Consider the following 14,570-nt stretch of genomic DNA (forward strand, 5'->3'; position numbering starts at 1 on the left):
GGAACTGAGCTGTCGGGGAGTTTGGCAGTTCTTTCCTTCCCTGTACGTTTCTCAGCAGTCAGCACTGGTTACCATCCAAAACCCCATGCTCAACCATTCCACAAAACTCAGCCCAATAGCCTGGTAAGTCCCAGGCCACTGCAGCGATCACCCGATCTCCCACCTGCTCCTGCAGCCACACATCCTCCTCTCGCTGTGCTCCTCCTTGCTTCATAAACCAGAAGGACCATTTAGAGGGCTGTCTTTGGCTCTTTCCTCTCCATGTCTAATAATCCCAGTCATTTTACTCTTCCTCTAAGTCTTTATTTTTTTTTTTTTACTCTTTCTACTTTCATTCACTTTTATTTTCTTTTTTTAAATTTTTTTCTAGGCTTTTCCTCTAAATCTTTTATATCCTCTTTTGAACAGTCCAGTCTCCAAGACTGGGTTGAGAATACAAAGAAACTTAACACTATGAAATATTCACTCAGTCGCTTAATTAGTATTTACTGAGAATCCACAATTTTCTGACCCTGGCAAGATATATAAAGAAGCTGTGTGGCATAAGAGAAAGATAGTCTTTAAAATCAAACTGATTTGGGTTCAAATAGTTGCTTTGCCACTTATAAGCCATGTGGCCTTGGGCATGTCACGTAACCTCTTGGAACCTTGGTTTCTTCAACTGTACTAGAACCAAGGTATGTAAACCACTTAGCATAGCACCTGACACAGAGGCACCCCGTGCATGGAACCCATTATGACTATTAATATTTCTTAGCTTTAATCAAGACCATCACAGGTTGTTTGTTTCTTAGGCTCATGATCTTTTTGTGGATACTTGTTCCTTATTGCTGAATCATATTAAAATTTGTTTAAATGATGGAAAGATTTTTAAAGGAATTTCCGGAGTGCCTATAGACATAAATACAACAGATAGATTCAGTGTTGATTAAAAATCAGTGAAGTTCTCTTTTTGCTCTTTGATCTTGTCTTTCAGAAAACACCTTCACCATAATCTTTTTCCCACCTCAATTCCAGGTTTTTATTCTCTGTTCTGGGCCAAGTTTGGAGGAATAGAGACTGAGAGTGGTGGTCAGCTAGCCTCAGTAAATGTTTGAATTAACTTTCCCCTCTTAAATGCATGTATATTTTAATAAAGGATATTATAAAACCAAACTGTTCTTCTGACTCTGAGGAAGGAGGGTTTCTTGGCAGATTTATAGGTGTGTCCCACCCTAGGCCAAGCAAATTGGAATCTCCAGGCAGACACATGGGAATCTGTGTTTTCAAGTACCTTATCCCTAGGTAAGTTGAAAAACCTGATTTAAATCAATCACAAAACAATGATCGGGCATTCCTATGTCTTAAAAATGTTTGTATGGGAGAAGCTTAAATGTAAAGCTGGATAGATATATATCCTCAGACAGTTTATATTCTGTTTGGAGATTATGTTTATTTAATATACACAAGGATACTTCAAAAAATTCATGGAAAGATTCATATTACCTTTCAGTTTCATGAACTTTTTGAAGTACCTGCATATAGTTTGTCAAAAAAGTAAGACATGAGGATGAGCAAAATGCACAGGAAAAGTATCCCCAAAAAGACACAGCTAGAGCTGTATCCTGAAGGAAGTTTGTATAGGAATTTTCAACACTTGTTATTATGGAAATACTCAAATATCCACACAAGTAAAAATAGTATAGTGAACCACCTACCTGATATACCTGTCACTGATTTTTAATACTTTTGCCAAACATTTCACCTCTCTTTTTTGCCATTTCTCTACCTTTCCCAAACCCTTTTATCCTCCGCCCCCCCAAGAGTGTTTTAAAGTAGGCCACACAAGACCTGTGCTGGGCCCTGACTTGTTTCTTTCTGCTCTGTGACAAGGTCCCATGAATGTTTACTCTGTTTCTACTCCTCTCTTGTTGAGAACAGGCCACAGACCCCAGTTTGAGTAGCACTTCTTAAAGCACATCCCAGACATGCTATCATGTGACTTAACAAGGAGAAGCCTGAAAGGGTTCCAGGCAGGGGGGAGGGGGTGGACATGGGACAGAAAAAGTTCTACTGGGAGGAACTAACTTGATTAAAGGTACCTATACTGTGCCAGGTAATTTACATATTTACCTAATGTAAACCTTACACCAACCTGAAGATAAGTAGTATTATTTCTCACTTTACAGATGAGGAAACAGAAGCTCCAAGAGGATTGGTGACATGCCCGAAGTCATCTAGCTAAAAATTGACATAGAAGGGCAGCTTAGGTCTGTTCAATGCCGAGGTTCATGACTTTTCACTGATCCTGGATCATCCTTCTTGCCTAAGACACAACCAGAAACCAGCCTGACTAGAACATAGGGATAATAAAAAACAATGTTTGAGGAAATGGGACAGAAAGAAAGGACTGGGACAAGATGTTGGAAGCCCTGCGTTCTGGGCAAGGTGATTTCCTTTCTCCCGTAGTGAGTAATAAGTTATAAAACTTTAAAAGTTTTATAATAATAAAGTTTATCATTTAAAAAAAGTAAGTTTTTAGGCCCGAGCCCGTGGCGCACTCGGGAGAGTGCGGCGCTGGGAGCGCAGCGATGCTCCCGCCGTGGGTTCGGATCCTATATAGGAATGGCCGGTGCACTCACTGGCTGAGTGCCGGTCACGAAAAAGACAAAAAAAAAAAAAAAAAGTAAGTTTTTAGATACTATGAAAATAATGTTGAGTGTTGCATAAATTTTAGATAATTGAAAAAAAACCTACACAATAGTTATTTAAATTTCTTTAGAGTCTTTTTTCCATACATGTATTTTTCACATCATTGTAATTATGCTTTCTCTATATTTGTATATTCTGCTTTTTTATTCAACATTATATCTTTTAAGTATGTTCCACATTATTTCACAGTTTTTATCTTCATCACTTATAGTGATCAGGTTAATAGTTCATCTAGTACATATATCACACTTTATTTAAAAATCTCTTTAATGGTAAACATTTAGGTTCACTCCAGTTTTGTGTTATTATGAATACTACTATGATGAACATCTTTATGCACATAAGTTTCTCTGTATTAAGGACTATTTTTTAGGAAGAGGTCTAGAAGTAGAATTACAGAGTCAAAGCCTATGAGCATGTTTATGGCTCTCGAGGAACATTGCCAAATGCTTTCCAAAAGTATTACGTCAATTTACATTATCACCAAAAAGATATAAGAAAGTGCAGCCACTGATGGGTTCTGCATGGGGAAATGAAACCAGACTGTGGATGATTTTAATGCACATAAGAGATTTGACCTTGAACTTTGAGGTAGTTGGGGAGCCATTGAAGGTTCTTGGACAAGAGAGTAAGGTGTGAAAAGCATTATAAGATTCATCTAGGTTACCACTTGTGATATCTGAGAAAGAACATTTAACTAGTGGTCAGGACCTGGCTCTTGTCTTTGGTCTGTAGCAACCAGCTGTGGCACTTTGGGCAAGTCCCTTCTCTCTAGGCAATGGTTTCTTCCTAAGTTAAATGAGGGTAATACTAAATGATCTCTATGATTTTCTGGTTCTAACATTAATGATTCATCTGAATTCCTAACATTTCCTTATAGATATATTTGAAATTCCACAATTAATTGTTCATTCATCCAAATACAACTCCTAGTGAAACTCCAGTTCTTTTGGGAATGGATGTGCCTGGCACATGTTTCTCTATTTCCTCTCCTGAATTGCTGGCACATATAGCCTGCTGGTCATGGCTCTCTTTCTGGCTCGGAATCACCTTCCACTCAGGTCTAGGCAGCTCCTGGCTCACAGTCAGTGCCACACAAGGGGAAACCCATTGCCATCCAGGCTCTGGGCTGATCTCAGCCCTTATTCCTCAGTGTCTAAGAGGAGCCAGGAAACAGAAGTAAAGAAAGAAAAGTGGGAAAGAACAAAGAGTTGTGAGGTGTGAACACCCAGATCATGCTATGACCCAGTGCCATTTTAAGAACTTTACAGATACTACCTCAATCCTCAAACAACCCTAAAAGGTAGGTTATTACACATTTCACAAGGAGAGGACTGAGGCACAGAGGCTAAGGGGCAGGCCCACAGTCACATGGCTGGTGGGAAATGGCAGAGTCTGGACAGAAATGTGGCAGTCTGGCTTCCAAGACTCTGGACTATGCCCTTCACCACCAAGTCTCACATGAAGGGAGGAAGAAGCAAGCAGAGATGGTGGGGGAGGGGCAAAACTGCTGATTCTACAATTTTGCCACAAGAGGGTCCAACACTTACTATTTACATATTCTCTCAATCATTAATTTTATAAAATCAGGGTGACTTTAAATATAAGGTGTTCGGTGAAAGGGACTGCTCAGTGCTATGAGGATAGAAAAGGTAAAACAAACCTCACCTCTCCTATTTCCCAAGAATTTACACATCAGCAGGAGAATGAAGAGATGCAAACTATTGCCAGTAATACACAGTGAAATGAGGTGAGCAGGAGAGAGGAACAGATAAAGTGACAGGAGGGCCAGACAAGGGAGCCTGAGGGCAGTGGGGAGCATTTCAGCTGCATTTTGCATCATGGTCAGGATGATGGAGATTCACAGCAGTGAGGATAAAGGCATCTAAGCAGAGAGGGCAAGGTGCATGCAGACAGGGAAGAAGAGTGTATGAGGAACAGCAAGCATGTCCTAGAGATAGGGGTTATAGATGAGAGTAGTGGAAAATAAAGTTGGAAAGGTAAGTGAAGCTTGGATTAGTTAAGGTAACTGACGATGCAAAAAACAAACTCCCAATTTCCAATTGCTTTAAAAAATGGATTATTACTTCTCCCTCACAAAACAGGCCAACAAAGTCCTTTCTTGACAGCGAAATGCTCTACTCCAAGTGTCATTTCTGGGACCCACACTCTTTCCATATTGTGGCTCCTCTACCCTGAAGGGAATCCATTTCCAACTGATAGAATGAGAAAGGGAGGGTAGGCAAGGTGCACCCCTTCTTAACAACCTGGCTCTGCTTACATTTCATTTGCAAAACTAGATGCAGGTGGGAGGGGGTAGGGAATATAGTCCCTGCATAGGCAGCCACCTCAATGAAACATCTCTGCATGGTGGGTGGGGGAACGCAAGTTCTGGTCCACCCCCTTGGCCACAGAGTTTTGATCAGAGAAGGTTTTAATGCCAGCATAAGGTGTCAGGACATCACAGAGTAGGTAAGCTGGCTTCAGGAGGGTTTTGGACATAAGGATTATGTCTCCAGAGCTATTCACTATAGAAAGATAAGTCTGGCAATAGGATGACACCTAAGGATGGAAACAATGCAAGAAGGGAGAAGAGACAGAAGACTATTAGAATAATTCAAGAACTGGCAACCTTAACAAGGTAATAGCAGCAGAATGATAAGGCAGAAATAAAAGATAAGGCAGGTTCAGACACAGAGAAGGCAGGGCAATTGGTAAGATGAAGGGCTGAGGCAGGGAGAGAGTCCCATGAGGATGGGTTTGGTTCCCTAAACCAAAGATGCCAAATCCCCATGAGGTGAGGCACGTACAGGGAGAGCCTTCCTCTAGTTGCATGATGGCAGAGATATGAGCCTGTGCTTGCAAGAAAGGGACAGGCCGCAGTGCAAAGATCTCTAGCTCCATTTGGTTTTCATGGAACCAAAAGAAAAACACTGAACCTATGAGTTCCCAGGCAGATCTTTCCTGGATATGTCCCAAAGACAGTGTCCGTCCAGGCTGTGTTTGCATCTGGAATAGAGAGCGTCTGGGACTCAGGAGCCAGCTGGTGGACCATGGATGTGTACAGTTGCCAAATGTGGCCCAAGCTGCCACCAGAGATCTGTTTTCACAGGTTTTGTTTGGAAACTTACTGTGGGGCTTGGGAGCAGCTGTGAGTTTCTGAGTAATTGCATACCCTGGGGGTGGAGGGAGGCCAAGAACAACAGCCTTTCCCTGGGACCAGAGTGAGGGTGATGCAGGAAGTCAGGTGAGGCCACCCCAGGTCGGGCTGCAGCCACTGAGGATGAAGCTTGAAGCCAGACCCAGAGGCAGACCCAGCAGCAACAAGAACAGCAAGCTGGACACCCCAGAGCCCTGCTCTCAGCCCTGGGGGTCACTATCCACATCAGGGAAGTTTGGGGGCTTCATGTACACGCTAGTGGGCCACACTTTTAGAGTATCAGACCTGAAACTCAGTAGACAAATGGAAGATTATCTGCTCTGCCATGTGTCTTCCTTCAAGGCTCAGATCAAATATCAGTTCTGCAGCTTTCTTTGATCTTGTTCTTTTCCACACCCCCAGAAGATTTATTGTCCCCTCTTCACTGACAGCCATTCTACCACTAGCATAATATTTAACCATCTATATGCAATCACCAAACATTGCTTAAATACTTATTAGGTGTTAAGGGACTGTGGACATGAAGACGAACATGCATCAACCTTGCCATTCACAGTTGCTTTCCTCCTCTTTGGACTGTGAGCCACCTCCTGGCAGGGACCGTGCTCCTCCCTTTGGAGCATCTGTCTAGCTCACTAGTGCCTGTTTTAAGAATCAAATTGAATTCACCAAAGTACCTGCACTCTCCAGTGGAAATCACTGAGAGATGGCTCAAAATAGCAAGCTGTGCTAGCATATTTGAAATCAACTATTTGATTCGCCTGCCCAGGAGAAAGGTCTGGAATACTCAGCTCCAGTAGTCTGCCATTCAGGTTGGCTGTAAATGGCTCCATTGCATGAAATGAGGTGCTATTACCCTACCATTTAAATATTCACAGTAATCACTGCCAGCCAGGCCGTGTGAGAACTCTGGACTTCAGGGTGGCCCTAAGAATATTCGTATATCTTTGTTATCAAGGAATGATCTGTTTTCAAAAGAGATAAAGGAAGTCCTGGTGCCAACAATCCCTTGTTCCAGTCTAGCCTTGCTGACAGAAGCTCTGTTGATCTAGGGTGAGATCAACAGATCTTAATTTTCTCACTTGCTCCTCAGTAAAATGAACACTTGCCTTCTAGCCCCAAAGCTCAACTATACCTTGATTCTAAGATCTTATCCCTAGATCTGACTTTTGTAATTTGATTTAACTTTAAGTTCTTCCACAGTTTAGACCCTCTGTGCTCCTCTTATTCTTTAATCGAAGCATCAAAGACAGCGTTTTTGAAAATACAGCCAAGATTCCCAGGTGGGCCCCTCTCCGAAAGAACCACATAATGTCTGTCAAGATTTTGAAAAATGTATCATCTTCAATTCCTGTGTTTCTCTTTAAAAGAAAATACATAGAAACCACAAACATATTTGTATCATTCCTGCACAATGCCTTTTACTTGAAGGAAGTGTTGGATTTTCTTGTTCTTTGGCTCAAAAAGCAATGAGTGACATCAGTAAGCTAAAAACTGCATGTTCTATTGCCCTTTCCCTGTTAAACTTCAATGTTTACTTCTCAGGGGATTGGCCAAGAAAAGGCCATTTGGGCTGGAACACAGCATATTTAGTCTCAAAATTAAGGTAATTTTTTTGGAAGAGTTTCAACCAAATCAATTTATTTCAGAAATGTTGGTGTTGGTTCTCTTTTTAAAATTCCAAAGCCCCAGGCTTTTTCAGTGTACCTGCTCTGCTAACACAATTCCAAGCTGGCTCTCAAACTGCAAGCCATACACTTTAAGTGTATGGGATTTGGTGATGCAGGCCTTGGGTGCACTAGAAAAGGCTGTGGTTTCATAAGGTGAGTACAGACCTATAGCTGCAGGGGCTGCCAGGAGGCTGAAGACCCATAGGCTGAGGGTCCAGACAAGAACCAACCCTCCTATCTATAAACTTCCTTTGATAATAAAACACATTTATGCACATTTTTTCATTTGCTCCTTAAAATGATTTTGTGAAGCAGAGTAGTTATCATTATATCTATTTTCATAAAAACATAGAGGGCTTTTATGATATTAATTGTCTTCACCAAAGCCTCCTGGCTGGAAAGTGGCAGACCTGGAATGTGACCCCTTCTCCTTCCTCAAGGATATCCTATCTATCAAATTCGGAAGAATTATGAGTGAAGAACTGTAATAAGCAGATGCCCTTGAAGATGTCTCAATGATAACACAGTAGACATCAAAGTACGATAGGAAGACCGTTCAGAAATCTCCTGCCTAAAAATGTTCTCTCTGCTTGCTTGTCACTGATACCTAAAATTACACCATTAGTGGGCCACTTTTTTCAGTAAAGAACCGGGACTCTTAACTCTCTGTGTTTAAGAGCGTTCCTGAAACAAAAGACATCAAGGAGCTAATGGCGTTGCCTAGTACTTCTAGAGTGAGATTTAATTATGGTGACATGAGTGAGGAATCTTTCCTTGTTCCTGATAGGCATATTTTTTTATGTCAAGAAAGTAACTATTATCCCTAAAAGACTTGCCCACATAAATCATTTCTCTTAGCTAAATTGGCCCTTTTGCTGTCCCTGAAACAGCCACTCCTCATTGCTCCAAGTGTGTGCTCCTTCTGGTTGCTGCATCAGGACCTTGTCCTTCCCAGTTCTAGAGCTAGAAAGCCTACAGATTTGCTCAGAGATTACCTTTTCTTATTCTGTAGAGGATTCATAAAGCAAATGTGCTTCACAGGGCCTGGTTTTCCAAAGCTTTGCAGTTTCAAATATTGACCTTGCAAAGGACAGGAAATTTTCCCCAGGCTATTGAGTCTCTGTTGCAAGATAAGAATTGTAACACAGCAAGGTTGCTGGCTCAAAGACAGACAAGTTACTGATTGATATGTAAAGATCCTGAAAAATGGTGGTAAGAAGAGAATGTTTGCTAAAATCAAGTCTTTCTTGCAAATTGCATGACAGAAGGTCACCTTGCTTGACTTACTGAATGTTACCAGCTTCTATTGTTAAACTTGTTAAACTATACTTAACGAAACTCCACCTAGGTCTCTTCCTGTAACTTCTTGGTCTGGAGAATAAATGCAGGAAGAGAACCCAATTTCTGGTTAATTTCCCAAATGGAAGGATGCCTCATGCTTGAGGGTCCTGGGGTATTAACCCCTTTCTGGGGCTTCTCACTGCTCAGAAGAGATGGGCTTTGAGTGATATTTGGAGGCTCCATCACCCAGGGGAAAAGGGGTGACAAATCTGTGGGAGGCAAAGCAACAACATTATTCTTCATTTAACAGATGAGAAAGGAGATACAGGAGTTGCCAAGACCACATAGTGCACTTATGTCTGACTGCTAAAGCCCAAGACTCAAACAATGTGCCAAATGCTATTTTTCTGATGCCACTTCCATGTCAAATTGAAGTAGTAACAGCAACAATGACAATTCAGAGCTTCCTCTCACTTCCTTATCCCTTTTTGTGTCACAAACATCCTACCCTCCTTCACTGCATTATAAAAGATCTTAGCAGGCATGATTTCAGGGACCTCAGGAAAGTTCTTATAACTTACTTGCTGATGACCAGAATCTCTCTTCACATGACAAAGCATTTCTTCTCCCAGTAAAATATCAGGCTTGCTCACTAACTGACATTCATGCCAAAGTGTAAGTGATTGGCAGCAGATGATTTCCTGCAAGCCAGGTATGGGACAGAGAAGCTGTGACACAGGATGGGCACCAGGTACCCGCAGGAGGGGGAGGAGAAGAGTAAGTTCCAAGAAGAGGAAGTGGAGAATTCTAAAGGTGGTCTTTGCTACGGGTGGCCTTGGCAGGTTAGAGGGCAAAGGCAAGCCTGAGTTTAACCTTTCAAAGCTTAAAATGAAACACCAGGGAGTGTGGTCTCTATCCTGTGCCAAAACGGCCTCCCCTCTGGAGTGCAATGCTGCCTGAGATCCATCAGTCTGTGAGGTCAGAAGGTTAATGTCCCACCCTGACTCAGGTCACCTCTCCACCCCCCTGTCTGAAACTCCAGCTCTACATTTTTAAGATGCATATAATAAAACTTGACCCTGAGATTCACCCCATTAAAAGATAAAAACGGTAATCCAAATACATACACCATTTCAGATACATGGAAGCTCCATTTGCCTCTCTTCTGAAATGGAATGCCGACAGATTTATGATAATTTGGATATTGCCTTTCTTCGTGTATTAAACTTACTGTGGAGGAGATTGTGGAAAGTGGAAAAGAACCTCACTTGTCATGGTAAAAATATATGGTAATGCCTATTGAACTCAAGATAAGAAGGGGCTTTTATTTCCACCTATGACACACTCTTATAGAGACTACAGAAATAGGTTATGGCTCTGTTTACAACTTGGTCAGTTAACCCGTTTTGAATGCCATGCTAGGCATAGGTTTTAGGTTATTTGAAGGAAAAGGTGTGCTTTTTATTCATCTTTGAATCCACCAAAATGCATAGCAGTTTCTAGCATGTAGTGCATGGCCAATATTTATTACGGTTAATGAGTGAACTTGAAAAAATGGCCATTGGGGAGCAGTGTGTTACAGAGTGAACACAGCACTAGATCAGGGGAGTTAGGATACCTGGATTTTCATCATGATCATGCCACTAGCCTGTCTGGATGACCTCTCTGTGCCTCGGTTTCCTGTTGGTGGGACTACGAAGTGTGTAGATTGTTTGCAAAGATGACCACAATTCCTTTGATCCCGCATGCCCCTTTGCAATGTGACTTTGCCAATCTTCCATCAAGAGATGGAGTCCACTTCCCACCCTTTTGTATCTGGGGATTTGCTCTGTCCAATAGAATGCATCAAAGGTGGCCTTGGTGACTTCTGAGACTAAGCTTTGCAGCTTTCTCCCTCTCAGAACACTGCCCAGAGTTTGCCATGTAAGGAAGCTGGCCTAACCTACAAGGGTCTGAGAAGTCAGGTCGAGGGGAACAAGGACCTCCAACCAAGAGCCAGGACCAACTTCCAGACATGTGAGTGAAGCCATCTTGGACCTCCCAGCCCAGCTCTTCCTCCAGCTGAAAACAGTGACATGAGTGAGCTCAGGGAAAGCAAAAGAGAGACACTCGGCCAACCCATGGAATTATGAGAGATAATTCATTATTTATTTTAAGCCATAAGTTTTTGTGTGGTTTGGTACACAGCAAAGGCTAACTAAGCCTAAACCAAATGGCTTCTAAGGTACCTTCAGCTTTATGATTCCAAAACCTTGGTGTAGAGCTAATTATAGTGATAATAGGACGACATCCCTGGAAGCATCTATACCATTGATTTTCTACAGGAGGAAACTGACACATTGAGGAGAGGTGACTTGCCCAAGTTTATCCTATAAAATGCTGGATTATGTAGCATAGATTCTAATGGGAAGGAGAGCAAAGCCTGGCCCATGGACCACACCTTCATAAAGTATCCTCCACGCACCTAAGAAGACGGTGCTCTGCTCTGTTTCACTCTTTCCTAAAGAGCAGCCAGTCCCTCTAGTCCCAAGAAACAGCCCTCAGCAGTAGAACATCAATCTCTTTTAAAGACCTTGACTCTCTACCTTTGCCTTGGGACCAAATTCAAAATTAATTAAAGAGTTCAGCTTAAATTTGAAGAACCTCAGGTTTTCTATCACACACTTTTACTATTCATTCTTTAACAATGAATTTCTCTCTCCACTATATATTTTCTCTCTGACTTAAGGAATGATCATGATAGCTTAAGTGTGGGCTCTCTGCTGCTTTTATCTGCATCTGTGAAACTGCACATGAAAATTCTTCTCCCTGAAGTATGAGCCATTATAAACATACCGTACAGTCTGGCATTGATTTAGAGCCAACCTGGGAATTTCAAGGTTGGGCTTGGATTTATCTGAGAGGAGTTAAATGTTTGGGGCAGGGGTGGAGTGCTGTTCCAACAAAATGGCAAAAGTAAACCTCAAGATGAGTGTCAGTAGAAAGAATTAGAAGAGACAATTAAATAAATACCTGGATGGAAATTCTGGGTCTGGTGCCATCAGCAGAGCACACAACACCCATTTTAGACACATTCTAAAGACAATTTCAATAAGTCGTCTAAGAAGATGAATCAAATAAATTCCAAATCTTGAGAACAGATTGGTTGCTATGTGGCTTCTTGCAAGTGGATCATTAAATCAACTTTTTTTAAAAACTAACAGTTTCTCCTGTCATCACCAAGTGAAGAAGTGGAGGGAAAAAATCAGTTAGCCAGAGGAATGACATTCAGATGTTGAAAGAGTGAAACCTGAGGAACACTACCAAACCTTCACTAAAAACCAAGAAGTTAGTGTTGAAATTGAAGACACAAAGGAAAGCGCTCTCCAAGGCTTAGCACGTGGTCTGTGCCCACTCTCACTGGTGGGCATTGATGACTTGCCTGAGAAAACGTAGTAGCTGTATTCCCTGCAGCACCTTCTCTGCTATGGTTCTAACTCCAAGTGACACGGTTAAAGTTGGAGAGGGGATTATGGCCTTTACCTGATCACTCAACACTGCCTGGCATTTCTGGAGCCAGCAGCCATCTAAACCTCTAGCTTTTAGTTTTTTTTCCAACCTGTCTCAACATACAATGCTGTTGACTCTCTCAGCATTGGAGACGGATTTTACTGGTCCAGGGGGTCCCACACACACTAGAGATAAGATTAACACCAGCATCACGCATGTGTCCAAGTACCTTGTTTGGATAGCTAAGAGTATTTAGATCCAGGATAAATTATGTGACTGTAACCAAAGTCAGAATTACGGGGAGAACATCGGTATAAGAATAAGGAGACTTGGAGATTAGCCCAACCCTGCTAATAACTGCCTGAGAAAGCATGAGTTTCATTTAACCACTGTGGCCTCAGTTTTGTGATCCTGAAACAAGATGGTTAGACTAGATGGTCACTCTAAAGTCCCTTAAAGATCTACGGAAGGTGGAATAAAAGCTTCCTCTCACCCAGAACCTTCTTCTTCCCTCTGCTACCTACCTTAGTAGCTGTGGGATCTGAATCTAACTAACCCCAACCCCTCAATTCCCCCTCTGCAATATTAAAGAGTTGTGAGGATAAGATGAATTAAAATGTGTTAAGAGTTTAGAATGTATAAAACAAAATAACTGTACTATATACGTTTGCAAAAATAAATAAAAACCCTATTGTTCAAGAAACTCGGAAGAAAAGAGAAAACAAATTAGACCTCTGACATCATGAGTGCATCTGAGGTTGTAGCAGGAACTTGGAATACTTTCTCAATTTTCCCATTATGTGTCTGTTCATCTTTCTTCAAAGTTCTTTCTCACCTTTATAGAAATGTTTATTATAGATGAGCTTTTTCCCTGTTAATCTTTATTGAAGAATAATCATCAAAATTCATCTGAATATTTTTATTTACTACATTATAAAAAAGTGTTTGTTTATTTGTTTGTTTGACATCAGAAGTGTCCATTGACCTTTGACAAAGTTTCACTAACAGGAAATTTAAAGTCATGTCCATGAAATATGTACTAAAACACATGTACACCAACTTCTTAAAGTTTATCTTCTTAGAAAAAAAGGAGCTTGAGGGTGAGAACGCATTTAGTCGCTGACATCTCTTACATTGAAGAAACATTTGTCAGAAACCAAGTAATTTCTTCAATTTATTTTTATCCTGCTAAATTCAAATAAAATTAAAATTCTCTCTAATGTTGAATTGTCCTTGGATAGTAGAATTAGGGTGAGGGGTTCTTTTTTATTTCTTTCTTTATATTATTTTGTAGTTTTCAAATTTTCTGATATGAACTTTTATAATAAAAGCAAAATATACTTTCATAATAACAAAAAAAATGTCATTTTTTAAAGTACATATTTGTCCAGCATTCAGCCAGACCTATATGGCATTTTCTCCATGCATTAAGCTGAAGACAACTCTTTTAGGGGCCAGGAAAACTGCCAAGATAAAAGGTAGTGTCCCTTCCCTAGGGACCTCACAGCTTATGGAAAAGACAAGACACACAGATAAAATGAACTGAGACACATTTAACACCAAACAGGATTTGCAGAGTAAATAAACTTAGAACAAGGGAAAGAGCTGGGGCTTCTGGGCTTCTTTGTAATGGTATCACATCTAGCCTGATTTTGCTAATTTTACAACATGAACTGAGAGCCAACCACCTGCCGGGCATTGAAGCGGGCGTTAGGCAAACAGTGATGAATAAGATGCCCTCCCTGCCCTCATCAAAAGGATGGTAGGGAACACAGAGATACGAAAAGATAATTCAAAACAAGTTTTGAGGGGTTTGTGGTGCTCTCTCAAATACCTTTCCATTTCTTCAACAAAAACGTCCTGAGCACTTTTTCTGTGTCAGTCACAGAGAGAAAGAATAAAGGACTGAACCATGTCCTCCGGGAAGCTTCTTTGTGAATCGCCATGCACACAGTACTTTACAGCCTCTGGTGAGATTGGCAGTTGTATTGTCAACCACATTCTGCAGAAAACTGAAGCTTGAGCTGACGCATCACACAATGACTAGGGGCAAACCAGGGCTGGAACCGAGGACTCCCGATGCCCGTTCCTTTTTGGGCTTTCTGCATGTTTGGTTTCTAAAGAGCAGAAGTTATTTTTTATGTACTCTCATTATCATACAGATATGAGTCTTCACCTATAAATGAATGAAAATGAAAAAAACAAGCATGCTAAGGAAACCGAGAAAGGTTTTTGAGTAGCTGTTCACTCCTTCATTTATCCACCAGCCATTCACCTAA

Source organism: Cynocephalus volans, chromosome 14 (genome assembly GCF_027409185.1).
Source record: "Cynocephalus volans isolate mCynVol1 chromosome 14, mCynVol1.pri, whole genome shotgun sequence".
Classification (NCBI taxonomy): Eukaryota; Metazoa; Chordata; class Mammalia; order Dermoptera; family Cynocephalidae; genus Cynocephalus; species Cynocephalus volans.